Here is a 27207-nt window from a genome sequence, read left to right on the forward strand (position 1 = left end):
CAACAGCCCACAACTTGTATTTCCATAATTTGTTGAGCCATGCTACACCATCATGTGACTTTTCCCTTTGTCCCCTTGGGCTAATTCTAGCAGTGGTTTGTGACTAGTCTCTAAGGTTAAGATTTAATCCCCATGTCCTGGAGACCTTCACTCAATTAATTGATTGTGGACTGAGCCAGCATTCTTGCAAAAGTGTCTTTGCCTGGATACCGCTGAAAGCAAAGCCTGAGACCAGTGCTTCTGTGCAGTTAGGTAGTTTATTTAGAAACAAGATTCCAAGAAGCATGGAGTTCCCGTCATGGCTCAGAGGTTAACAAATCCGACTAGGAACCATGAGGTTGCGTGTTCTATCCCTGGCCTTGCTCAGTGGGTTAAGGATCCGGCGTTGTCATGAGCTGTTGTGTAGGTTGCAGACGTGGTTCGGATCCCGCATTGCTGTGGCTGTGGTGTAGGCCAGCGGCTACAGCTCCGACTCGACCCCTAGCCTGGGAACCTCCATATGCTGCAGGAGCGGCCTAAGAAATGGCAAAAAGACAAACAAACAAACAAACAAAAAGATTCCAAGAAGCAGAAGTAAAAGATAGAGGGAAGAAATAGGGAAGGAAGGACACCCATTATTAGGGAGACAAGGATGCCTTATCGAGATGGCCAGCACCAAGCTACTGCTCCAGCCAGCCGGAGGCTCTCAAGAGCCTCATGAAATGTATCTTAGAACCATCTGCACTGTGGATGAAAGGGAGGCGCACTTACATGTTGGCCCCCGTTCCCCATTCAGCAAAGGTGGCCCCTCAGGTGTCAGCTCCCATATTTCTGGGTTCCACATGCATGAGTCTTAAAAAGCTTCTGTCCCCTGGCTAGAAAGCAAGAGGCAATTCATTGCAGGCCTGAGGTGGAGCACTGTCAGGCTACACTTCAGTGAAGCTGGTTAGAGTGTGTGAACTGATTAAGTGCAACGTGGCTTGGAGTGAGCAGTGCAGCTGAGAGGATTGGGGACTGGACATGGTGCACAAGACATTATATATTTTACACACACACACACACACACATATACATAGTGTGTCACAGGACAATCTGAGCTAGAAAGTATAGACAGATCTGGGTACAAACTCCAGGGTTGGGTAGATAACCTAAAAGCCATGTTGTGCAACAAAAGAAGCAGCATCAGACTCAGGTGGGAGAGAAGAAAGCTCGGCTTCTAGAACACTGTCAGTTTCTCTCCTCTCCTTACACCAAGTTCTGTGCAGGGTTCCTGATTATGTGACATCACAGTGGTTCCAGAATATGAATTATAGCCCTTTCTGCCCTTTCTCCTGTTGTACAAATGAGCAGTTCTGAGTTTTCTCTCTTATTCTCAATGCCACCACTGATTCCAGTTGTTTGTGGCCTCTGGGTGCAAAAATCTTAAGTACCTAAATGCTTCAAGCTCTTCCTATTGGCAGGGCAATAGCCCACATCACTGCTCCCAGGCTGAACCAAGTATCTGAAAATCCAAGGCCTCTGTGCAGGCCTGCTGGACTCCAGTGTGGCTTGTTTCCATCGGAGCCGTGACTTTGGGAAAGTGACTAGGTTATCCGGACCAGGGATCTCCGCGCAAGGAAAGACGCATGTAGAGCCCATAGTCACAGGGATGTTTGGTGCATGATGGGATGCTCAGTTAATGCCCATAAGAATTAGAAAGTAGGATAACCACAGAATGCAAAGGATAAAAAAGGGAAGTAGAGGAGCAATTGAGATTTTTAAAATAATAATAAAAAAATTTCTGCCATAGATCAAAGTGAAGAGTGTACCCCTTAATTTTTGCCTATTCTTGGCAACTAGTTCCCATCTCCATGGCTCCCTCAACACTCTCCTAAATTCCAAAGAGGCTGGTGTTTGCCAAAGGGAATTAGTCTGCTTAATACCTAGAATGAGTGACAGTGAATGAGTTGGGCAGAGGGCCATGTTCTCCGTGGGGTAGTAAGTAGCACAACAAATACTGTCCTTAGGTGTTTGTCATCTAACTGATTTTCCTAAAGGGCTTTTTTTTTTTTAATCTTTTTGCCTTTTCTTGAGCCGCTCCCAGTGGCATATGGAGGTTCCCGGGCTAGGGTTCTAATCAGAGCCGTAGCCACTGGCCTACGCCAGAGCCACAGCAACGCAGGATCCGAGCCACATCTGTGACCTACACCACAGCTCACGGCAACACCGGATACTTAACCCACTGAGCAAGGCCAGGGGTCAAACCTGCAACCTCATGGTTCCTAGTCAGATTTTGTTAACAACTGCGCCAAGACGGGAACTCCCCTAAAGGCCTTTTTAGGCTGATAGAGAGGGGCTTGATGCACTTCAGCATTATCAATACCTTATGTTACATGCCACTGCTATAAAATCACGTAAGAAAGATATATCTTTTTTCTCATTTGATCCTCATAAAAGTCTTTTGAGAATGATAATGGGTGCCCAGGATAGCAGATCAGAGGCTTCTCGGCAGAAATCACGTCTTCCTGGAGTCTCAGGCAGACCCACCCCCAGAAGGCCTCACCTTGGAAAGACAGGGCCTCACCTCAAGGACAAGTGTGCCAGAGGCTGCCGGAGACACTGACTGAGACATCATCCGCGTTGGGCCAGCCAGAAGGCAGCAGCCAAGCTCCAGACTGACTTTTCACCCAAAAGTCTTGCATGAGAAACTCTTCTCGAGGATATGCAGGGTACATGTAGAAATACGCTCTACATATCAAGGAGAGTCTGCTAAATGCACGCTGCAGTAGCAGTGTGTCACAGGGATAGTTTGCCGAATCTTCAGAACTATTTTATTCACAATCATGTAACCTTTGATCATAAACAAAATAGTTCTGAAAATAACAAATGTCATCATAGAACTGCCCTCCCCAGACCAAACAAAATGAGCATAAAAAAATAAAAACCTATAAATCTTTTTCACCAAAATTAACCAAACAAGAAAGCAGCATAACTTAATACACCTTAAAAACTGGTGAAAGGAAGATTTGTTGTAGCCCAGTGGGTTGAGAACTCAACATAGTGTCCATGAAGATGAGGGTTTGATCCCTGGCCTTGCTCAGTGGGTTAAGGATCCGCCATTGCTGCAAGCTGCTGTGCAGGTTGCAGATGGAGCTTGGATCCACTGTTTCTGTGGCTGTGGCACAGGCTGGCAGCTGCGGCTCTGATACAACCCCTGGAAACTTCCATATGCCACTGGTGTGGCTGTAAAAAAAAAAAAAATTGTAAAAGGAAAGAAATAGAAGATTCTAATATTGCCTGCAACTCTACTCATACTCAAAAGCCATCAACGTCTAGAATAGTCTCTCTACCTACCTACCCCCACATCTGGTGAACAGCAGACTCGGTGAAGCCCTCTATTTATTTCCCTGTTCAAAGACTTTTGGCAACTACTATAGAAAACAAATGGATGAGATGGAGAAAATGGACACTGGAGCTGAGCATTCTGAAAGGAGTGAGACCTGCTCTATGAGAAATGCTAAAGGGAGTCCTTCAGGCTGAAATGAAAACAGCAAAGCAAATCCACATGAAGGAATAAAGAACACGGATAAAGGGAACTACCTAATAAATATAAAAGTATTAATGAGAGTGAGGAAGTTACTACCAACCTTACAGAAAAAAAGGATTATAAGAGAATCCTATAAATTAGAATAACCTAGATGAACTGGACAAATTCCTAGAAACATACACATTAACAAAATCAACTCAGGAAGAAACAAAATCTGAACAGACTTAAGTAAAAAGATTGAATTAATAAACAAAAACCTCCCAACAAAGAAAAGCCCAGAATCAGATGGCTTGTCTGGTGAATTCTTCCAAACATTTTAAGAAGGATCAACACATCCTTCTCAACTTCTTCCCAAAAATAGAAAAGGAGAAAATACTTCCTAACTCATTCTCTGAGGCCAGCCCTGAGACCAAATCCAGACAAAGATATCAAAAGAAAATAAATATTTCTTATGAGCGCAGATGTAAAATATTCAACAAAATATTGGTAAATCAAATCCAGCAACATAACAGGTTTATATATTGTGACCAAGTGGTATTTATCCCAGGGATACAAGGGTAGGTTCAAACATGAATCAATATAATATGACACATTAATAGAATGGTTTAAAAATGATCCTATAAATTGATGCAGAAAATCATTTGACAATATCCAACACCTTTTCTTGATTAGGAAAAAAAAAAACAAAAAACAATACTCAGAGTTCCCATCGTGGCTCAGGGGTTAACGAATCTGACTAGGAACCGTGAGGTTTCAGGTTTGATCCCTGGCCTTGCTCAGTGGGTTAAGGATCCAGCATTGTCGTGAGCTGTGGTGTAGGTTGCAGATGCGGCTCAGATCCTTTGTTGATGTGGCTGTGGCATAGGCTGGTGGCTGTGGCATAGGCTGGTGGCTATGGCTCTGATTAGACCCCTAGCCGGGGAACCTCCATATGCTGCAGGTGCAGCCCTAGAAAAGGCAAAAAGACAAACAACAACAACAGCAACAACAAAAAACCCTCAACAAACTAGAAATAGAAGGGGAACTCCCTCAACATGATAAATGGCATCTATGAAAATCCCTGCATCTAATATTACTCTCACTGGTGAAACTGAAAGCTCATCCCCTAAGATCAGCTTGGGTGTTCATCTGGCCACTTCCATTCAACACTGTACTGGAAGTTCTAACCATAGTAATTAATCAAGAAGAAGATATAAAATGTATCCAAATTGGGAAGAATATGGAAAACTATGTAATCAAAACAGTATTGGCAGAAAGACAGGCATATAGACCAATGAAACAATAGAGAGCCCAGAAATAAACCATCACAAGTATAGTCAAATGATTTTCTTAAAATTTGCCAAAGGAGTTCCCTTGTAACTCAGCAGGTTTAGGATCCGGTATTGTCACTGCTGTGGCTTGGGTCGCTACTATGGTGTGGGTTTGATCCCTAGCCTGAACTTCTGCAAGTCATGGGTACGGCCAAAAAAAAAAAAAAAAAAAAGATGCCAAGACCATTCGAGGGGGAAAGGACAGTCTTTTCAACAATGGTGCTTGCAAAACTGGAGGTCCACTTGCAAAAGAATGAAGTTGGACCCTTACCTTTCACACCATATCCAAAAATTAACTCAAGAATGGATTATACAACTATAAATGTAATAAAATTCATTCAGTTAAAAAAATAAAATATAGGGACTTCCCATCGTGGCGCAGCGGAAACAAATCCAACTAGGAACCATGAGGTTGCAGGTTCGATCCCTGGCCTCGCTCCGTGGGTTAAGGATCTGGCATTACCGTGAGCTGTGGTGTAGGTTGCAGATGCAGCTCGGATCTGGCGTTGCTGTGGCTGTGGTATAGGCCGGCGGCTACAGCTCCGATTGGACCCCTAGCCTGTGAACCTCCATATGCTGCAGGTGCAGCCCTAAAAGACAAAAAATAAAATAAAACAAAATATAAAAAATAAAAAGAATGGGTTAAAAAAACTAAACATAAACTAATACTTCAATAAAAAATTTTTTAAGTATATTTATGTATTTTGGGAGACAGCAATAAAAGAAAGGGGCAAATTTGTTAGCATTGGCAAAATGCTAATAATTGGTGAAAAAAATTTTGATGGGTAAAGAACTTGAGACATTTCTCCAAATAAGATATACTAATGGCCAATAAGCACATGAAAAGATGTGCTAATCTTTCGGGAAATGCAAATCAAAACCACAATAAGATACCACTTCACACCCATTAGGATGGCTGTTATTAAAAACAAAATAAAACAGGAGTTCCCTTTGTGTGGGTTAAGTATTTGGCACTGACTTTGCAGTGATGCAGGTTCATCACTTCCAGTTGCAGTGGGTTAAAAGGATGGGGTGTTGCCACAGCTGCAGCTGGGATTTGATTCTTGGCCCAGGAACTTCCATATGCCATGGGTGTGGCAAACAAAACAAAACAAACAAACAAAAGAGAAAATAATAAGTTTGGTGAGGATGAAGGGAAATTTGGAACCCTTATGCACTGCTAGTGGAAATGTAAAATGAGAGAGTTCCCATTGTGGTGCAGTGGTAACGAATCCAACTAGGAACCATGAGGCTGCAGGTTCGATCCCTGGCCTTGCTCAGTGGGTTAAGGATCCGGTGTTGCCCTGAGCTGTGGTGTAGGCTGCAGACGCGGCTCAGATCCCACATGGCTGTGGCTGTGGCATAGGCCAGCAGCTACAGCTCAGATTCGACCCCTAGCCTGGGAACCTAACATATGCCGTGGGTGCGGCCCTAAAAAAAAATAAATAAAATAAATAAAATGACACAGCTGCTATGGAAAACTGCATGGCCTTTTTTAAAAAAAAAAATCAAACAGAATTATGATAGGATGCAGCAATTCCACTTCTAGGTATATACCCGGATGAATTGTAACCATGGACTTAAACATATTTGTACATCTATGTTTACAATAGCATTACTTAACAACAGAAAAAAGGGTGGAAACAATCCAAGTGTATATCAACAGACAGGTGGATGAACAAACTGTGGTACACACACACACACACACACACACACACACACGCATACACATAGGACTACTATTCAGCCTTAAAAAGGAATGGAATCCTGAGACATGCTACAGCATAGATGAACATTGAAAACACTGTTAATGAACTCAACCAGACACAAAAGGGCAAATACTGTGTGATTCCATGTATAGGCGGTTCTGGAAGAGTCAAATTAATAGAGACAGAAAATAGAATAATAATTACCAGGAGCTAAGGGAGAATAGGTAATGGGAGATCTTGTTTAATGGGGAAACAGTTTCAGTTTGAGATGATAAAAACTTCTGGAGCTGGATGGTGGTGCTGACTGCACAACTTGAATATACTTAATTCCACTGAAGTGTACACTAAAAATGGTAAATGTTATATATACTTTAATCACAAAAATTAATTTTTTAAAGAAATTTTCAGACATAATGGAAATAAATATTCTTAAATATTAAAGTCAAGCAATAAGGTACCCATAAATCCTTTTTGAAAGAAACAATTTAAAAATTAAATCTGGCCAATTATTAAATGAGTTCATTTCCAACCCATATAATAAAGAGCTAATTTACTTAGTATAAAAAGACCTCCTACAAATAAATGAGATAAGCAACCTCAATAGAAAATTGGGCAAGAAATATAAATAATATAGATATTGAAGTACAGATGACTTTTAAACATATGAGAAGATTCTGTACCTCCCTAATGAAAATACAAACGAAAATTATACTGAGACATCATTTTCCATCTGTCCATCTATCCTCCTCCCTGTATAAATTCAAAGAAAATGTATCTAATAATATTTTCCCTAATATTAGTAGTAACAATTTTTAGATAGGATTTGGGGAGCTTTTAAAAGCTTTTATTGTTGTACCTGCTATAGTGTTTATATTCCTTATAATGAGCCTGTATAAGTTTTTAAGTAGTTTTAATTTTAAAACAAAACAATGTAAATAGGCAAGATGAAAACAAGGATGAATTATTTTCTTCTATGTACTTTTCAGTATTTTTTAAAACTCCTTCAACCCTCTCCCAAATGTGCATATATTTTAATGTATTTCAACTCCTGGAGTTCCTGTTGTGGCGCAGCAGAAACGAATCCTACTAGGAACCATGAGGTTGCAGGTTCAATCCCTGGCTTCACTCAGTGGGTTGAGGATCTGTTGTTGGTGTGGTTGTGGCATAGGCCAGAGGCCACAGCTCCAATTAGACCCCTAGCCTGGGAACCTCCGTATGCCAAGGATGTAGCCCTAAAAAGACATTTTAAAAAATGTATTTCAACTCCTGATATGAACACTTCCAGTTTTATATTTCTTTTTGACACTCCTGCCTTCATACATACATTGTAACTTTTTTTTTTTTTCCTGCTTTTTAGGGCTGAACTCGTGGCATATGAAGGTTCCCAAGCTAGGCGTCGAATCAGAGCTGCAGCTTCCAACCTACCCCATAGCCAAAGCAACGTGGGATCCAAGCAGTGTCTGCGACCTACACCACAGCTCACGGCAATGCTGTATCCTTAACCCTCTGATCAAGGCCAGGGATTGAACCTGTGTCCTCATGGATACTAGTCAGATTCGTTTCCTCCAGCCAGGACAGGAACTCCACATTGTCCTTCCTTATCTCTGATTATCCCAATTCTACCCATGTTCAAGGGTCACCTCAAAGCACATCCTCTCCTGGGAGGCATTATAGCTTATTGGCTAAGCGTCCACACCTGGAATAGATGTGCGGTCCATGAGATCCAAAAGTCGGCTTCTCCACTTAGTAGTACTGTAAGTTCGGGCAACTCACTTAACCTTTCTGAGACTCAGTATCCTCACCTGTAAAGATAGATGGATGAGTTACCTCATTTGGGTTTTTATAAGGATTCAACTGGATCATGCATGTAAAATGTGTAGCAATAATAAATTTGTACTGACAATAATAATACCGCTGTTCCTCCTGACCCCCAGTGTAATTACGGACTCTGCAAATAATTAATCCTAGTCATTTTCTGTTTGGCTTAACGAGGGAAATAATAACTACCTTTGGGGAAAAAGACAAGGTTTCTACCCTCAAGGACTTAAGTAGTACATTCACTTTACATTTGGTAGTTTTTCTTTTCTTTTCTTTGGTCTTTTCTAGGGCTGCACCTGTGGCATATGGAGGTTCCCAAGCTAGGGGTCTAATCGGAGCTGTAGACACCGGCCTACGCCAGAGCCACAGCAACACGGGATCTGAGCTGTGTCTGCGACCTACACCACAGCTCACGGCAACGCCAGATCCTTAACGCACCGAGCAAGGCCAGGGATCAAACCCGAAACCTCATGGTTCCTAGTCGGATTTGTTAACCACTGCGCCACAACAGGGACTCCTCTTTTTGTTTTTAACAGATATTTTTACTCATTCATCCCTTAATGAGAGACAGACCCCTCAGGAAAATATCCTTCATAATGCCCACACTTACTTCTTTCTCTTTTTAGTCCAAGCAGACTAATGGTATCAGGGCTTCCCAAAAGCTTAGTAATAAAACATGTAAACTCACCTACCATCAACTTCCATCCTTCACAGATGGGTATGGGCGGTCTGAGGTCTGTGATTAGTTGAAGGAAACACTGACCTGTGAGAAAGCTCAGTGTTCAAATACTCATGAGTAGGCATGATTTGTGTTCAAGCCTGCTTCAAGTAGGATAAGCCAATGTCAGGCCTGAAGAGCGCCGCCCTCCGACAGGTGATTCAGCCAAACAGGCAATCACCAGAAGGTCATCCTATGCCACCCAGCTTTCTGAGGACACCTTGCTCTGGGAAACAAAGGTCAGAGCTAGCGTGCTTTTTGGTGTGTTAACTTCTTTTTCCCACGGAATGACAGATTTCCATCTGTGTCTTCATATGTATAAGTCTTTACCTTTGGGAACACTTATAAAAGACTACTCCTTTTCCCAAAAAGTCAGGGCTACCCAGAGCAAAATTATTTACCTTTGATTGTTCAAGACCAATTACTCACCCCCTTTCTGTGTTTTGCCTTTTGCCTCCTCCTCAAGAAAGTGAAGGGATATTTTTGCTAGTGGTAAGTCATATTTTTCTAGAGGGAAACAGTTATAGTATTGAGTCTTAAACTGAGGTATGGAGATTATCCATGGAACAAGCATTTTATAAAGACGACCAGACACTAGCTCACAAAGAGGACATGGCTGATAGTTTAGTAGTAAGGCAGAACATATCCTATGAGTGGGAAAGTGGACAGAGAGGTCCCTGGCTCACCTGACACCTCACCCAGCATGTGCAGAATCAAAGCCCTCCAAAATCTGGTCCAAGATTCTCCAGTTCAATGTGGGCCATCACTGGGTCAGTCTGAGTCCTCCTAGAGCTGACACCAAGATGGAATTACACATTTGAGTTTAGTGGGGGAAAGGCTCATGAAATGTAAAGAGGAGAGGGAGCAGGAAAAGGCAGAGAGAGAGACTCAGACCATGATAGAGGTATGTCCTCTATGAAAGGGGAGAGGGAAGGAAGGAGGATTAGGTAAGAAAAGCCTCAGATGCAGAGCAGTTCTGAGAAAGTGATGGGCACAGTGAAAGGAAACCCCAGAATAGAAATATCCTGCTGAAGGAGCCCCACCTTGGAGCTGAAAGGGCCTGGCTCTGGTACCTGCACTGTGCTTGTTCATTCACTGAGAGCGGCCAGAGTGTGAGGCCTTGTGTGAACATTGCAGTAGATGTGAAGGCGCAGCAGCTGGAGGCTGTCAGCTTTGTTCCTTGTAGAAGGGTCTCTTGAAGAGACCTCTGATCACCTATATGGCTTCCACAATCATTCATTCAATCATGCAACCTGGGAGTCATGCATCTTTTTCTCCCTTATCTCTAAGACCCAATCCATTGCCAAGTTCCTGACTATTTTACCTCCCGAACATCTCTTACATCTGTACATTTCTCTCCATCTCTCCCACCATTACTCCCCTCATTTTGATCCCAATTGGTGACCATCTTTCAATCCATTCACCACACAGCAGACAGAACAGTCTTTTTAAAACATAAGTGAGATGATATAACCCCCTACTTAAACAACATCAGTCCTCATGGGATAAAGACCTAAGTCCTTAGCCTGGCCTTCAAGATCTTAGCTGTTATGGCTTTTGCCTTATTTTCCAGCCTCCTACGGACTTGGGTTCTCCTTACTCTCTCTCTCTCTCTGAGCTTCACTGACCCTTTGGGTATCAGATTGAAAATGGTTCATATCCAGCCTGCTTCAGTTCCCCAAATTCTCCAAGTTCTTCCTGCCTCAGGGCCTTTGCACATGCTGTCTCCTCCACTAATTATCTCTTCTCCAACCCCATCCCCTGTACCCAGTGAACTAATCCTCACTCCTCAGCTCCTAGTTCAAACAACTCTTCTTCAAGGAAGACTTCTTTGACCCCTCAGGAAATTTCAAATCCTTCTCTGAGAATCAAATGCCCTTTGTAACATTTAGGATAGTATTCTATATTTGACTGATTATTTGAATGTCTGACTACCTCATAAAAGTGTGTTTCCTGAAGGCAGAGACTGTGTCAGTTTTCATTATTGAATCCCCATGATTAGCAGAGTGGCTGCATTTTGTATTTGTTCAAAACATTTGTTGAATGAATGATGTATCTAAAACAGGTTTTAAATATTTTTCCTTTTTATTTGAATCACACACCAGGTGTTTTCTAACCATTTCTTTCCATTTACATTGTTCTCCAGATGTCTGGCATGATCTCCTCCGCTCTCACCCCACCCTCTGCCCATGATAAAATTTTTGAGGGCTGGCCTTGGACTTGGATTTTTGGGTCTTCATTGATGAGCACTGCGGGCCTCAGTGCTTGTTGCGAAAATGGCTATTGCACAAGATTTTATTCTAGAGTTAGAATTTCAGGGAAGGTAAGAAAGAAAAGAGAGTGAGTTATCCCCAAAGAAGTGGGATACAAAGTTAAATTATAAATCAAGCCAATCAGAGCCAAGATACACAAAATGCCTCCATAAAAAGCAATAAGGACTCCAGGACTTACAAGGTCTAACAGTACTATTACTTAGTGAGGCCTTATTCTATCTAAAAAAGAAATGGGTCCATCTGAGAAGGAGCAGCCCAGGCAATATAATAAAAAGGTACAAGTATTGACCAGGCACCATTCCAAGGAGTAGGGCTGGCCAGACCAGCAGGACTGAGTGCCTAATCCTCCCAGATTTTCGTAGTGGAAGAAGACAGACAAAGGCTACTCAAAGCTGATATCATTAAACATTTACGTCAGATAATTCATCCTTCTGATTCTATTTTTAAAAAGCTCACCAAACCACTTTCTGACAATGAGGGTCCACACTGCACAGTTACAAGAAGAGAGTCACTTAGTAGGCCCACTCTATAGAGTCCGATGTTCTGGACAGTATGGCTTCTCACAAGAAACAGCGAAGCTCCAGGTTTTGGATCAGATGGCCTTTATTTGAACTCTGACTCTACCACATACATACATACCAGCTGTGTTTCCCTAGTGATTTCCTTCATCTTCCCCCCTCCCCCAACTCCCCAACTGTAAAAAAGACCACAAGGTACCACATGGCTGTGGAGAGAATTAAATGAGGCAATGCATATAACACACTTAACATGTCTAGCAAATGGTCAATAAAATCAATAAGTTTGCATTCTGATTTCATATAATGCTGATTATTAATTCACACTGGAACATTGAAAAGATGAACATTTTGACCCCATAAGGCCAAGGACCAAATCTAGACCTTAGGAAATCACCAAAATGATAGATTCCAGGCTATCCATCACCTCCTGGCACCTCTGTGTTTCCATGGGTAACATTCATAAAAGGTAACCAGAATTTCTATCTTCTTGCCTTTTTTCTCTTTTCTTAACCCTCCTCTCCCAGACATTCTTTTTATTCAGAAGCATATTTAGCTCTACTTTGCCCTCAGAGTCAAGAATGATTGTCCTATAACAAGGAAGAGGCTCCTAGGCTTGTCTTAATTTTTTTTCCCCCATCATACTGCAGACAAAAAGCATCACTTTCTGGAGAAGGAAATGTGTTTTTCTAAGGTTATCATTTGGCCTGCCTCACTTCCCCACCTGCTCTTGTGGGACTACTGGGAGGATTTTATGCTTTTGTGCATAAAAAGTCACAACCTCAGTCACAAATCAAGGCCTCCCTCAAGCAGGGAACATGCCCAAATTTACAAATGGCAAATTTACCAAAGTGACCCTGGCAGATTAAGCAGTATGTTATGTTTCTCTGTTCCAGTTATCAGATTGCTCTATGCAAAACCAACAAAGAAACACAAGGCACTGTTTGGAGCACAGAGTCTTGACAATGTTTTTCACATTTCTACAGAAATGCTTACAAAAGTATTTTTCAGATTCTGTGACTAATGCTTGACTGAGCTGGGGGGACTTCAGTCAAACTTTGAGGCAGTGCTCTATTCTAATAAAAACTTGTTCCAGTGGCATGATTATAGGGGCTAATTGTCAGGCTAAGTGTGAGGTGCCTTCCAAAAAAATTGCAGTGCCCCCTCAGTTCTTCTAAGTCAAAATAACACAGTTCAAAAAAAAACCTTTAAAACTATCCTTTTATCAAATGACCATTCGACTATTAAGCATCCCGAAAAACAATGACTTGGTCGCTGCCCTCAGAGAGGCCACCTAGAGCCTAATAGAAAATACTAAGTATTCTCTTCCTTACATCATTTCATTTAATTCCCACAACCCTGAAGTAGGTAAGGTTATTATCCTGATCCAACAGAAGAAACCATGGCTAAAGGAGTAAATATTTTGCCCCAAGTCACACAGCCAACTTGTACCTGGAATCTCTAAATCCGTGGATTATGAAGATGGGCACCACTTAGACCAGGGAGTCCAAACCTTAATCTTGCTCCAGTTTTTCTTATCAAATAAAGCATGTCTCCCCCGCTCCCCGCCCCCCGCCTTTCACTGGCATCACTGTCTTCCATGTCTCCCTGACCCTGGTACCCTCACCGTCAGGACCGAGCCGTCCGCGGTGCGGATGCCCCCAGCTGGGCAGAGGGACCAGTGCGCATGCCTGGGCTGAGGAGCGCCCGACCCCTGGGGTCTGCGAGCGAAACCTGCCTCAGTTCCCTTAGCGTCTCCCGCCCGGCTCCCTCAGAGCCTGGCCCCCGGCCGTCCAGGCCAGCGACCCACGAAGCGCCGCCGGCAGTCTGGTCGCGGTGCGGGGGCCAGCCTCCACCCGCGAGGCCCCAGCGGGCGCAGCACGAAGGGCTTAGAGGGGAAGCAGCCCCGAGAGACAGGCAGGGTAGCGGCCTCTCCGGCGGACGCGGCTCCCGCCGGAACGCTGCCCGCGCGCCGCGCGCTGACCCGAGGCCCGGGGCCCCCGCCTCTGGCTGCGGGCCCGCGCTCCGCATTCACCGCGCGCTCGGGCTCGGGCCCGCCTCTCGGCCGATTTCGCTTTCGCTTTCCTGCCGAGAGCGTTGAGGAAAATGAAAGTGTTGGTGTCCAGGGCCGGCGCAGCAGCCGTCGGGGCGAGGGGCGCAGTGTGCGGGGCGGACGGCCTGGAGCAGGCGAGCTGGGGCCGCAGCCCGCGCCCGGCAAGGTAAGCGCAGCCCCTTCGCGGTCGCCTCGCGGGCTCCTCCTTGCGGACCGCGCGGGCGGGACGCCAGGCGGCGGTTGGATGCGGGCCGGCCGGGCCGGGGGTTGCTGCCGCGGGGCTGGGAGGGCCCGAGAAGGGGCCCCGCTGGACTTTGGAGGCTTCATCCTCCGGGCGGGGCTGGAAGACCTGGGCGGGGGGCTCGGACTAACGATCTGGCAGCCTGGGGTCGAGGGGGGCCGGGGGTAAGCCAGGCCACCGCTCTCATCACACGTTTTCTTTTTGTGGAACGCCGACATCCCCCACCCCCACCCAAGAATTTTAAAAAAAGAAAAAAAAGAGGTATAAATGCCCAGCAGTGTGACTCACCTGAGCCCAGCAGGGAGGAACTCTCAATTGACCCTTCTTACCTATCAGACTCCTCTGCTGCTGCCCGCGGCCCCAAACCTAGGGCGGTTTGGCTAAGTTTTTCGAATCTGGTGCACTTGGTCGCACCTGGCGTGCCTCGCAAGCGTTCTCTGTCTGGCAGGGGTGCAGCTGGGAGGCCTGGAGAGTGCCGCCCTCTCCCCACAGCCCTGCCCAGGTGAAGACAAGGGCCGCCTCTGCAAGGGCCCTGACCCTGGGACTGGCAGAAATGGTCAGGGATGGCCCTCCGGGACTCCGTCCTTCCCAGACAGCACACTCTCTCTGTCCACTGTGTCCCCTGAAAGATGAGAGCCAGCTCTTTGCCCTTGGTCACGAATACGCAGCTCAGAATTGGGCTCCACCTCAAGGCTGTGGAGAGAGTCCCTGCCCTGGGGTGTTCCCCATTCCCTGGCAAGAGAAAATAGATATGCCAGGTGCCCGCAAGACCAGTTGTGTAGATAGGAGAACGCACTAGTGTTAGAAGTTAAGTGCCTGAATCTACGGGTACTTGACTTAGGTTGGAGTGATAACAGTTTTTGTAGGCAATACCAAGGACCCCCCCCCCCGCCCCGCCCTGCTTTACTTAACTTTTCTTTCTGCCTCATCACATGGATCTGATCCTAAGACCTATTACTGAAGGAAAATTTGAATAATCTTAACTGTGAAAACAGCCATTTGAATTTGACAAAAGATCGAGGTCCTAATTCTTAAAACATGGAGTACCCCATGTGTACTCCCCTCCCGGAGTTGAATATTCACTGCTTTTAGAAAATACCACCTTTATTATGAGCCAGAAAATCAATTAAAAGTATACAATTCAGTGCTGGTTAATATATTTGTGGAGTGTGTAACTATCACCATAATCCAATTTTAGAACATTTTACTCCATTAGCAGTCATTCTCCAGTAGCCCTTAATATTCTTCTCCATGGCTCTAGGCAAGCGCTAATCCACTTTCTGTCTCTATATATTTGCTTGTTTCTGGACATTTCATGTAAATGAGATTATACAATATGTGGTTTGTTGTGACTGGCTTCTTAGAGTTAGTATAATGTTTTAGAGCTTTAGGCACATTATAACATGTATCAGGAGTTTGTTCCTTCTTATTGCCCAGTATATTCCATCATGTGGATATACTGCATTTTGTTTGTCCATTCATCAGTTGATGGACATTTTGGTGGTTTCTACTTTTTGACTTGTAATGAATAATGCTTCTGTGAACATTAGTGTACACATTTTTGTGTAAACATATATTTTCATTTCTCTTGCATATATACCTAGAAGTAGAATTGCTGGATTATATGGTGTGTCTCTTTTTAAACTGTTTTTCAAAATAGCTGCAACATTTTATAATCCTACCACCTGTTTGGTAGTGCATGACTGTTTCAATTTCCTCACCAACACTTGTCTGTATTTTTGGTTACAGCCATCCTAGCAGGTATAAATCTCTAGCTCACTGTGGTTTTAATTTGCACTTCCTGGATGGTTAATGATGTTGAACATATTTTAGTGCACTTTTGAGCCGTTTGTATATCTTATTTGAAGTGATGTCTATTCACAATTATTTTTAAAATTTGGCTCTTTTGTTATTAAGTTGTATTATTTATATGTTCTTTTTGTGTGTGTGTCTTTTTAGGGCCACATCTGTGGCACATGGAGGTTTGCAGGGGTTGAATCGGAGCTGTAGCCTCTGACCTGTGCCACAGCCACAGCAACGCCAGATCTGAGCCTCATCTGTGACCAGATCCTTAATCTACTGAGCCAGACCGGGAATCGAACCTGTGTCCTCATGGATACTAGTCAGATTCATTTCTGCTGAGCCACAATGAGAACTCCATAATTTATATATTCTTGATACATATCCTTTATCAGATAAATGAGCTGCAAATAGTTCGCCACATTCTGTGAGTTATCTTTTGACTTAATTGATGGTGTTCTTTGAAACAAAAATTTTTTTCAGTTTTATTGATGTCCAGTTGATCAATATTCTCTTTTATTTCTTGTGCTGTTGGTGTCATATCTAAGAAATCCTTACCTAACCCAAGGTCATGAAGGGTCACTCCTGCGTTTTATTCCAAGAGTTTATAGTTTTAACTCTTACTTTTTAGTCTATAGTCTACTTTTTTTTGACATAAAACTTTAAACTTTATGTAGTCGTATGCATCATTTTCTTCCTTTTAGCTTGTGCCTTTTGTGTCTTACTTAAGAAATCGTTGTCTACCTAAAGATAATAATATTTTTTCTGTATTTCCTCCTACAAACTCTGTTGTTTCTTCTTTTACATTTGCATCTTTACTCCACTTGGATTTTGTTTTTTATTACTATGGCTTTGTGATTTGCATTAATAGCTACCATTTCATTTTTCTTTTTCAAACTCTTCTTAGCTTGTCATGGACTTGTTCTTCCATTAACATTGAAATATCTGTTTGGAAAATTTGCCAAAAGTCCTTCTGAAATTGTGATTGGAATTTAATTGAAATCATAGATTGATCTGGGAGGAATTGATATTTTTCATTGTCAAGTCGTCTCACCCATGAATATGTATCCATCTATTCATGCTTCCTTTTATGTGCTTTAATAGGGTTTAAAATTTTTCTCCACAGGGTTCTTACATGTTCTCTTTAAGATGATTGCTAGATTAAATAATTCAATAATATTACTATTACAATGGTATCTTATTTTGTTATACTGTTGCCTGTTACATGGTTTCATTTTCTCTCTCTCAGTGATTGGTTACAGTTGCTGTAGATAAATGAAATCAATTATTTTTAGGTTGGTCTCATCCCTATACAGCTATCTTTATGAACTATTCATTCTGATAGAGTTCTGTAAATAACTATACCAGTTGCAACCACTGACAACTTTTATCTCTTTTCTTTCAATTTTATACTTTGTTTCCATTTTTATTGTTTCTTCTTAAATTGTAGCGGCTACTGCCTGTATAATTCTATTACATGGTGGAGGTAGGAGCAAGCATGACTGACTGTCTTGTTCCCTTCCTTAAAAAGAATAGATATAGTTTCCCTGTTAAGTTTGATGTTAGTTATAGGCTTTTAGATGGTAATCTTTATCAAGTAAAGGAAGTCCCTTTCTTTAGGATTTGAGATACGAAGGAAAATATAATCCCATGCACTACTTTCTAATGAGAAATTTAGCAACAAACTGTGGCTAAACTGATGAATAACCAAGCTATGAAGAAAAGGTGGTAGGGATGACAGGGCCTTGTTCTCTTAATCCTACTCTAAAAGTTGTTTTTGTTATTGTTGTTTTGTTTTGTTTTTTAAATCACGATTTGTTATTGAACATTGACAAGTAGTCTTTCTCCATCTGGTGGAATGATCATGTGATTGTCCATGTATTATTAGGGTATATAATGCTAACTCTTGAAACAACTCCAACATTTCAAGGGCTTAAACCAACAAGGAACTCACGTATCACATTCAGGAACTCAGGCTCTTTCTAGCCAGTGTCTTCCCCGTATGCTAAGACCTGAGTCCTTCAACAGATCCTTTTGGTTGTCCAGAGATGACAAATACCGCTTCTACTCACATTCCACCGGCAAGGGCTAGTAATGTGGTCCCACCTAGTTGTAAGGTGGCTGGGAAGGATATTGGTATTTCCAGGAGGAAAAGGAGAACAGAGAAATGGTGGGCACTAGTAACTTGTTCTGTAAACCATAAATGTGGTGAGTTATATTGAAAGATTTTTCTGACTTTAAAAATTCATTTCTTTGTTAACTTATCATGTAATTTTCTGAATGTACTTTTGGATTTGATTAAATAATATTTTACTTAGGTGTTTAGCATCCATGTTTATCAGTGAGACTGACCTGTATTTTTCTTTTTTTTTAGAGCAGTCCATATTACAAATTTCAAAGTTTTAGTAACCTTAAGTTAGACAGTGTTTCCTCCTTTTTTTCTGTTTTTTGAAGCAATGCATTTAATATAGAAATTGTCTGTTTTTTAGAATTTATTAGAATGTGCTTGTAAGACCTTCCAGGCCTAAGATTTTTATGGGGAAGAGGTTTTAAAAGGTACTTCAGTGTCTTAAATAGCTGTTCACATTGTCAATAATTTTTGTGTGGATTTTGGCAATTTTTCTAGAAATGTATCCATTTTATCAGTTTTTGAAATGTGTTATCATAGTTATTTTTATTATTATTGTATGTTTTTTAATGTCTATTATATTTGTCATTTCCTTTTTTTCCCCTGTAGTTCCCCCTATACACCTTCTATCAGTTATTCTTCATCCGTTTCCCTAGATGTTTATTTTCACAGAAATAGTTTGGGTTTTGTTAACCACCTTTATTTTTTGTCCTCTGTATCCTCTGTTTCATCGATTCTGCCCTTATATTTGTTATCTCATTTCTTCTTCTTTCTCTGGTTACATGCTATTAGTGACATTCATAAAGTGAGATGGGGAAGTCCACTCCTGTCTCCTGTAATTCTACTCTGTATAGGCAACCAGTTACCAAATTGGTGTGTTTTTCTAGATTCTTTTCTGCGCTTATATATTTTTCTACCACTTTCTGAGCTATTTAAGTCAGACCTCGTTCTGTGCCATATACACACACAGATACGCATTTTCTTTAAAATGTAGTATCATGATTTATTTATCCATTTTCCATTATTGGGCATTTAGTTTGAAAGTCTAATGGTAAAATTTAATTCATTCATATTTATTTCGATCACTGGTAAATGTGGCCTTATTTCTGCCATCTTGTTTTGGCATCAATTTATCATGAGTTCTCTGAGCTTTTTTCTTACAAACTACTTCTGGATTCATCAAGGTGTTTTTGTCCTCATTCCTTCCTTCATTTTATTTAGTGACTTGAATAGGATCCCTCATTAAATTCTCAAGCATAGGTAAACATATTTTCCTATAAATGCTAAAAATTAATCAGACCCTCTAATTTCATTCCAAACGTAAGAAACTTTTTAGCATGTTTTTAATTCTCTTCTGTCCCACAGGCGCATATACGCATGTGTCTGCCAAGGAATTATTGAAATAATCTGCAAGCTTTCTGTTATTACTAACTCTTCATGCTTAAAATAAACTTTTAGTTTTCTATTTTAAAAGTCTTTTCTTAACAGTTGCGTTAATCTGTAATCTACTTGTGCAGCTACATATCATACCAAGATAGGAAGGCTTAAACATATGTTTCTTTTAGAGTTTTCCTTGACTTACTGAAAATTTGTAGTTATTTGTGTCTCAAAAATAATGCTCCTTTGGGTCTCTTATTTCTCCAAAGTATACTTTGGAATCCATGCTCTTCTGATCCTCATTTGACCTTTGCCAACACAAAAACATTCTAAAATATTTGCAAATGCTAAAGTCACTTACTCATGCTTTACTGAGTTTACTTTAGCTTGGTGAAACCAAGTGCAATATCAGTTTGTGTAAATTTACCACTATCTGAAGGTTCATATAATTGTCCTCCCCTAGGGTCAGAGACTTGCTGGAGGAATACGAAAGTAGCTTTGAAAATTCATCTGCTGAATATCTTTTACTGAAAAGCTTATCATTTTTGTTTATAACTCTTAGTGCTTGAGGGTAAAGTAAAATGGGCACTGTCATAGTAAACCTATGGTAAAACTAACTCGGATGGAGTTTATCAAAACTTTTGGAAAGTGTCCATACCTTTTATCCCAGTAATTCTACTTCCAGACATGTATCCTAAAACATGTTTCCCTTTGGGTTTATTTCAGGCGGTGCAGGGTAATTTTATGTGGGACACATTTGTGACCTCGTCTAACACTGACTCCCATAGAGAGGAAGTGACTCCTCTAGTCAGCTCCTTTCCAATCTCCTGATCAAGGGAAGGAGAAAAATCTCAGCTTAGTGCTAGTATGACTTTAAGACCTTTTTAAGCCTTCCTCCTCTCCCATTTCATAGAAAGGGATGAGAAAAGAGATAGAAGTATCAGTGCTAGTTTCATGACACTGTTAGGTTTTCCATTGTATTTGTTTGTATGACTGCCTTTATGACATATGATGCTGGTTTTCCATTTATAATAGTAAATAAGTTTTGCTTTTTAAAATCCTTTTTTTTTTTTTTTTTTTTGCTTTTTAGGGCCACACTTGTGGCATATGGAGGTTCCCAGGTTAGGGATCGAATTGGAGCTACAGCTAGCGGCCACAGCCACAGCAATGCCAGATCCCAGCTGCATCTGTGACCTACATCACAGCTTGTGGCAACTCCGGATCCTTAACCCACTGAGCAAAGCCAGGGATCAAACCTGCAATGTCATGGTTCCTAGTCAGATTTGTTTCCACTGTGCCACAAAAGGAACCAATAATCTGAGCTTTAGACACAGATTTTAAATGGAGAGATGTTGTAATATATGGAGCTGTTCCTCCCAGTACGACTTCTGTTATCATGAAATTAGAAACAGCTCAGTTGTCCAACAGTAGGGGTTAGTTACGTGATTTTGATACCATCCAATGATGGAATAGTGCCAACTATTAAAGTATATTTAATGACATGGGAAAATTATATACCATTATGTAAAACAAAACTGGTTATAAAAGAAAAATATGCGTAGTATCCTAATGTTTCAGAGAAAGCATGTGTGTGTGTGAATCTCAAAAAATATTGGATGAAATATTTCCAAATAAATTATCCCCGGACTCTTGTTACTACAGGAAATTTTTGTGTTTTCCATTAATAAACATGCTAATTTTGTCACTAGAAAAACAATATATACATATAGATATTTTTAAATTAACCTGTTCTAACCTTAACAGTACTGCTTGGTATTTGCCATCTTCAGGCACTCCTGGGTCCTTATATGCTCCAAGAATCCAGTTAGGTCCCTGTGGCCTGCTGCAAAGCCCTGGAGAGATAGTGCCCTCAAGACTTCCTTGTCACCCCTTAGTACACTCCAAGGTACTTGGTCTTGGTGGGTGTATATTTATATTTTTGGAGTAAAATAGAGTATATCTAAAATTCTTTGACATAATTTTTATTGCCTCATTTTCTCAATTAGGCTGGACCAAATTAAGATTCTAGTTTTTTCAGCAGGTCTGAATCATTAAATAAGAATGGAGGAGATGCTGAGAGAGGGTCTCCTGGTTTCTCCTTTATTCTCTTTCTTTAACTTCTGTGTTATTCTACTTACTATGAAATTTATCCATGTTGGATATAATCATGGCTCGGCTTTACCTGGGTTGAAGGTACGTGTATTTAAATTTAGTCACCTCCTTTCCAGGATTACAGAATCTTTCTTAGGAAAAAAGGTTCACTACAAGGCCTAAAGCTTAGCAGAGACAATTGCTACTTTTTGCCTAGTAGAAATTACAGGGATGTTACTTCTTAGAGCTTTTCCTGGAAATCCCTGGACTTCTTTGTGGAAGAGGGTTGGTGGGTCCCTGTGAAGTGACTAAATTGTGTCTCTATCTGGAGGTGGGCCTTACAGCTTTGGTGCAAGCTTCCTCCTTCTGCAAAGGGTGGTAAGCTCTGTCAGAGGTGAGCCAGCCAGATCCCAAGCCTAAAGAAGGCCTGCTGCAGCATTCAACTAATGTCTGCCAGGGTCCAGCAAGACCTTTGACTGGTCGGCTCCTCCCCTCCAGGGGTCTTTCAGCTCCTCTGTACCTCACTGCAACTGCTGTGGTTTAAGCTTGCACATCTCTAGTCTAGACAACCCTTTCCTGCCCTCCCTTTCCTCTTACTTCTGGTCTGTGTTTTATAGAAATCAGTATTTGCTGCAGTAACAAACACCACAAAATTAGTAGCTTAAAACAATCCAAATTTACTCTTTTACAGTTCCCAAGGTTTCAGAGGGGTCTTTTCCTTGTGGAGACACTGGAGGAGAATCATTTTGTTGACTCCCAGCTTCTGGAGGCTTCCTTCATTCCATGGCTCAGGGACCCTTCCTTCATCTTGAAAACTGAGACGCCTTTTTCCTACGGCGTCACTCTGACACTTCTCTTCTGTCGTCATGTCGCCCTTGGCTTCCCTCTTGTAAGGACACTTGCGGTTACATTGGGCCCACCTGGATGATCCAGGACGATCCGCCCCCCATCTCAAGATCCTGAACTTAATCGCGTCTGCAGTATCCTTTTTGTCATGTAAGGGGATATATTCACAGTTTCTGGGGAGTCGGACATTGACATCTTTGGCAGCACCCTTATTCAGCCTACCACCTAGTATCATCTTTTTAAAACACACATATCCAGCCATGTTCCTCCTCTGCCTAAGGCCCTTGTGTGGTGCTCCAGTTCTCAGAGGATAAGGATGTCTCGTGGCTGGGAGGGTTGTGCAAGGGCGCCCACCCCTTTTCCACATCCTCTTGCCTCCTCTCTTCCCACTCTACTTCTGCTTGCTGTCCATGATCCAGCCTTTGCACATGATCTGCTTTTTACCAAGAATCCTTCTCCTGGAGTTCCCATCGTGGCGCAGTGGTTGGCAAATCCGACTAGGAACCATGAGGTTGCGGGTTCGATCCCTGCCCTTGCTCAGTGGGTTGAGGATCTGGCATTGCTGTGAGCTGCGGTGTAGGTCGCAGACACGGCTCAGATCCTGCGTTGCTCTGGCTCTGGCGTAGGCTGGCAGCTACAGCTCCAATTCAGCCCCTAGCCTGGGAACCTCCATATGCCGCAGGAGTGGCCCAAGAAATGGCAAAAAGACAAAAAAAAAAAAAAAAAAAGAATTCTTCTCCTTTTCATGCTCCATCCCAGGCCTTCCTAAGGCTTTTGAGCTCCCTAGGATGCTTTCATAGAGACCTGTGCCATTCTGCTATCATACCTACCATAGGTTAACATATTTGCCCGTCTTTAGGTAGTCATGTGCCTCTCCTTTGTGAGTCAGTAGTCCTTACAGGCAGGGACCATGTCTGTTTTTTGCCTGTCATTGCATCCCAGCAGGGTACCTGCTTTTTGTGGATGGTTAATAAACACTTGGGAATGAATGAATAAATGAATGAATAGTAACAGCATAGCTATCCTTATCATTCTCTTTCCCTCTTACTCTGCTTTTTCTTCGGCACACCATTTATCACCTCTTCTCTCATAGCCTCTCTCCGCCAGAAGAGAAGCTCTCCATGAGAGCAGGGGCTTTGTCTTTTGTGTTGATGCCTCTTTTCCTAGATGTTAGAGCATTGTCTAGTCCATCACAGGCAGCTGATAAATATTTGGGGAATGAATGATCTGTAGGATGCTCAGAATCTCTTACAGGGTTTTCATATATGACCCTCTTTAAAATCAGGTATTATCAAGGCTTTCATTTTAATTATTCAGCCTAACTCAATAATCAGGCAGATTGGCAGAGACCTCCTAAAACAATTCACCTATTTTTATGAGGATTAAATGAGTTAATAAATGTAAGTCATTTAGAGCAATGTCTGGTACACGGTGAGCCCTGTGTAAGGGTTTGCTGCTGCTGTCAAAAAATGCTTGAGGAGTTCCCGTCGTGGCGCAGTGGTTACCGAATCCGACTAGGAACCATGAGGTTGCGGGTTCGGTCCCTGCCCTTGCTCAGTGGGTTAACGATCCAGCGTTGCCGTGAGCTGCGGTGTAGGTTGCAGACTCGGCTCAGATCCCGCGTTGCTGTGGCTCTGGCGTAGGCCGGTGGCTACAGCTCCGATTCGACCCCTAGCCTGGGAACCTCCATATGCCGCGGGAGAGGCCCAAGAAATAGCAAAAAGACAAAAAAAAAAAAAAATACTTGAGCCCTTGATCATTTAGAATCTTTACTCACTACATATGTCACAACTCTGTGGTGGGATCCCCAACACAGAACTGAAGAAGTTCTGTCTCTTGCACCTGGACAGGACCTAGCTCTTCCAGCTCCCTGGGGACAAGCCCAGGCTGGGAGTTTTAGGTGAGTGACTTAAACCATAACTTGTGTTGTTTTCTGTTTTGCCTGCAGGTGGCAGCAGGCCCTGGACTTCTGTACTGCACGCAGCCCTGAGGCTGGATGGCAGAGAAACAAGAAAATGGACTCCTTCCTCCTGGAGACAAGAATGCCAGCCACCAGCCATGGGTGAGTTTGGAGCTCAAGCAAAGCTTTTCTCTTATTTGTGTTCTGTTATTTGTTTTTAAGTTTTTTTTTATTTGTTTGTTTTAGTGTAATACAGGTATTTGATTTTGAGGTAGTTTGTTAATTTTCACAGTTTGTTTATAAAAAACAAAAAACAATAGCAGTGAATGAAGCATTAATGGAATGTCACAGGTGGATGAAGGGCAAGGAGGTCATCCACTACATCGTGAGTGTGGTGTCCCTTCTCTTCTACACCTTGGGTCTGTCCCATTTCTCACCCTAGGAGGTAGTACCCGTCCAGACAGTTCCTTTAATTCAATAAGTGTGTAGTAAGCTGGAAGTACGAGGTGTTTTTTTCCTAAGGATCTTGTGGTCCTTCTTCCAGTTGCCCACAGGGTGGACTGTTCGTGTGCTGCCAGAGAGCTGTCCCTGGCCCAGGAGTGCCCTGAGCGTCTCTCTGATTGCCCTGACCTTGAGGCCCCTTGGAGGGTTTTTCCCCCTAATCTTCCCCTCATCCCACAGCTGGGAATTTCACAGCTCTAGTTTACTGATCCGAAGACCCCCATTAGTCCTGCAATCTGAGAAGCGGAATGGGAATTTTTTATATTCTATTTCAACCCCATTTGTTAACTTTGTCCTCAGTAGACAATAATTCTCATTTTCATATTTGAAAATAAGTATACTTTCTGTCCTTAAAGCCAAGGGCAACCATACCACTTGTTGGCATTCTAATGAGGCATCTAGCAAAGGCCCTCCTTGATTTTCAGCATCTGGTAGGTTTGGCCATGTGCTTCCCTTAACTGCAGCCCCTTTGAGATCATGCCTGACAAGGATTCTGTGACATTTCCCATCAGTGTCAAAAGTCTTTCTTTGCGAGGAGCCGGATGGTCCCATGTCCATCACGCCAGCCTGTGCCTACTTTGCCCCAGGCCTCCATGTGTGTTGGCACTGTGCTCCAGGGTTTACATATTGCTCACTGTCCTCAAAAACTTGGTCAAACTGGTCCCCATGCTTTTGTTACAAGCATGGGGACCAGGATTCAGATATTTGATTACTTACAGAGCTAAAAGATAGCAAGTCAAAGTGGCTGCCCAAGGTCTCTGTAGCTCTTGCCTCTTATCAGAAAGTAAGGCTGGCCACTATTGGTAGAAGATGAATTGTATTTGTTCTTATAGACCTGAAAAAGGAAGAAAGTGAAATTAGTGGGAAACAACATTATAATTCCCAAACAACCCCTCTCTCTAAATTTACTGTTATCCTAATTTTACATAATACTATTTTTCTTTTTCATCTCATTTAAACTGAATTGCTGGCACACTGGTAAAATTTGCCTTTATTACTGTTTGCCTATGTGCATCATTATGTGTACCAGTTGATGCAAGGTAGTTGTATCACTAATTTGAAAGAACTGTAATTTCCATAAATTGGAAAAGTTTGATTTCAAAAATTTGAAAATTCTTCCTCTGCACCCAGGAGGTTTGGTGACCTTTCTGAGGATGCACCCACTGATGAGGCCTAAGCTCCCTGAGCATATCTCTCTCTCAGCCTGGTTCTAGTTACTGATGAAAGCCAAATCTCAATGGTCAAAATCAGGAGTTCCCATCGTGGTGCAGCGGAAGCAGATCCAACTAGGAACCATGAGGTTGCAGTTTCGATCCCAGACCTCGCTCAGTGGGTTAAGGATCTGGCGTTGCTGTGACCTGTGGTGTAGGTCACAGACGTGGCTTGGATCTGATGTGGCTGTGCCTGTGGCTGTGGCTGGCAGCTGTAGCTCCAGTTGGACCCCTACCCTGGGAACCTCCATATGCCGTGGGTGCAGCCCTAAAAAGCAAAAAAATAAAAATAAATTGTCGAAATCAACTGATTTAGCACATAGAACTGTATTCAATATCCTATGGTTAAACCATAATGGAAAAGAATATAAAAAGAATGTATGTGTGTATAACATACATATATTCTGCTGTACAGCAGAAACTGACACAACATTGTAAATCAACTATACTTTAATCTTTAAAAACTCAAAAGAATCAGCTGTTTTATAAGCCAGGTCAATTATAAGTGTCTACTGATATATGAATGTTTTTAACTATTAGAGTTAAAATTTTGGTCGGTGGAAGAAAAGCTGTCCTTTGTCCTGTGGGACCTTTCTGAACATGGCTTTGGGGCACTTATTCTTGGGCCACTCAGAACACATTAACTCTGGATGTTTCAAACTAACAGACTTACACAATAGTCATTCTTAGAAACAGCAGTCATTAACTTGTGATTGTGGGAATTTTTCTCTTTGTCCTCTTTTTTTAAAAAAACAGCTTTATTGAGATATATTTTTTATACCATGAGATTCATTCACACATTTAAAGTGTACACCTCCCTAATCTCCCCATTTCCATCATCCCCTTGCAACTACTAATCTACTTTCTGTCCCTATAGACTTGCCTATCCTTGGATCATATAAGTAGAACCATACAATATGTAGTCTTCTGTACCTGTCTTTTTTCACTTAACGTGATATTTTTGAGATTCATCCATGTTGCAACATTTGTCAGTACTCCATTCCTTTTCATTGCCAAATAATATTCCATTGCTTATTCATTCATCATTTGATGGACATTTGGGTTATTTCCATGTTTTGGCCATAATGAATAATGATTCAATGAACATTTTTCCTCTCTCTCTTTTTTTATTTTTTTATTTTGTCTTTTTAGAGCCGCACCTGTGCCATATGGAAAGTTCCCAGGCTAGGGTTGAATTGGATCTGTAGGCG

General features: G+C 42.1%; 2 long non-coding RNA genes across 3 annotated transcripts in view; one reads left to right on the top strand and one right to left on the bottom strand.

Annotated features, from left to right (window-relative positions):
• Nucleotides 1-8064: 8064 nt before the first annotated feature.
• Nucleotides 8065-14963, bottom strand: LOC125126319 (uncharacterized). Of its 2 annotated transcripts, none has more exons than XR_007134596.1 (4): nucleotides 14472-14963; nucleotides 9747-9852; nucleotides 9031-9567; nucleotides 8065-8326 (listed from the first exon to the last, which is right to left on the bottom strand). It is a non-coding gene; the product is annotated as an uncharacterized LOC125126319 (long non-coding RNA). The 2 variants fall into 2 exon arrangements; XR_007134595.1 differs by having other exon boundaries at nucleotides 14431-14963.
• Nucleotides 14964-24430: 9467 nt separating this feature from the next.
• Nucleotides 24431-27207, top strand: part of LOC125126320 (uncharacterized) — a 61818-nt gene continuing 59041 nt past the window's right edge. The window contains exon 1 of the long non-coding RNA XR_007134597.1: nucleotides 24431-24446. This is a non-coding gene — a long non-coding RNA (uncharacterized LOC125126320). The remainder of the gene's footprint in view (nucleotides 24447-27207) is intronic.

This window comes from Phacochoerus africanus, chromosome 4 (genome assembly GCF_016906955.1).
Source record: "Phacochoerus africanus isolate WHEZ1 chromosome 4, ROS_Pafr_v1, whole genome shotgun sequence".
Taxonomy (NCBI): Eukaryota; Metazoa; Chordata; class Mammalia; order Artiodactyla; family Suidae; genus Phacochoerus; species Phacochoerus africanus.